Source organism: Nannospalax galili, unplaced genomic scaffold (genome assembly GCF_000622305.1).
Source record: "Nannospalax galili isolate Female #2095 unplaced genomic scaffold, S.galili_v1.0 scaffold3105, whole genome shotgun sequence".
In the NCBI taxonomy this organism is placed as follows: domain Eukaryota; kingdom Metazoa; phylum Chordata; class Mammalia; order Rodentia; family Spalacidae; genus Nannospalax; species Nannospalax galili.
Window position 1 is genome coordinate 30,213 of NW_008352672.1, and position 1,326 is coordinate 31,538.

At 36.6% G+C, this 1,326-nt stretch overlaps 1 non-coding gene across 1 annotated transcript; it reads right to left on the reverse strand.

The window, feature by feature from the left end:
- Positions 1 to 54: 54 nt before the first annotated feature.
- LOC115067130 lies at positions 55 to 159 on the reverse strand. The gene has a single exon (XR_003846564.1). It is a non-coding gene; the product is annotated as a U6 spliceosomal RNA (small nuclear RNA).
- Positions 160 to 1,326: the final 1,167 nt, after the last annotated feature.

Below are 1,326 nucleotides of genomic sequence, written 5' to 3' on the forward strand. Positions count from 1 at the left end.
TTTGGAAACAAAATGATTAGGATATTTAACACAAAGAAAAAGGTGTAGCTTTTTTAAAATAAGGAGTGCTTCCTGAATTTGTGTTATTCTTGCACAGGAGCCATGCTAATCTTCTCTGTGTCATTCCAATTTTAGTATATGTGCTGTCTAAGTGAGCACAGAAAAGTATAACTTACGGGATGTTTTTGAAGGGTGGAGAATTGACAAGGTATCTCAATCTGTATCACATGCTGGTCTGGAATTCACAGCATAGACCTCAGCTTTTATAGTCCTAGAATTAGTGGGATGAACTACAATAACTTGTTCTCAGGGTTCTTTATTGGATTATACTATTTGGGACAAAATCTTTTTCTAAAGATAGCTTCATGTGCCTTGTGTTACATGTATTATCTTCTAAGAATACATCATGCTATTCACCAAAAACAAAAATGGTTGCATTCATGTTCAAGTAGACTATAACTTACAAAAACCTCTCTGTTCTTTGCTTCATTAATTTAAAAAGTCACAGGATTGGATTAGTGCTCAAATTCTGTATTTCTGCATTGACGTATACATATTTCTTGTTATACTATTCCCAAGTAACTAAGTTATTTCTACCAAGATGCTGCTGCCTTCATTAATGCACTCAGTTCTGAGGAACTAGGAGGCAGAAGAGCAAAGTCTTCTAACAGCTTCTTTCCTTTAACTCACGGCCCACTACGCAGGTGTTGCCTTGTGTTCCTCAGCAAGAGCACATGTGCATTTCTCCATATCTAATAATACAGCTGATAAAGAAGAATGGAAAAGACTGACTCTGCTAAATAACTCTGAACGTTCAACTCTAACTGAATCTGCTTTGCGTGTTTCTCGTCTAGAGATTCCTCACCTCACAGCAGTGCTGTTGTTGAATGCCCAGAGAATGTGCAGACTGTCTGGAGTGGATTAGCCCTATCCAAGCAACATCAGCTCTCCATCGCCAGGCTGTGATTTCTGTTGGTCTTCATCCCAGATGAGACTTGGAATGGGATAAATAACTCCTTGAGTTTCTTTCTCATGGCAGTTTTCAGAGCATTATCAAAATAATTCAATCTGGTAACTGTGTGACTAAGAGAATCTAATTCCAGAGAAAACTGATTCTTTGCCTTAAATCTTAAAGTTCTAATCTCTATAGAGTCATATGTGTTAAATAGTTTGGATATTTAATTTACTTTTTCACTATTATAAATATGCAGATCTGCAAATGGACAATGACTTAATCTAGTTTCTAGTTACCCCAGCCATCTATATTTTGGAGACAATCACTTGCCATTTGTAAAATCAATCCCAATGATGAACTGACTGTTTTTG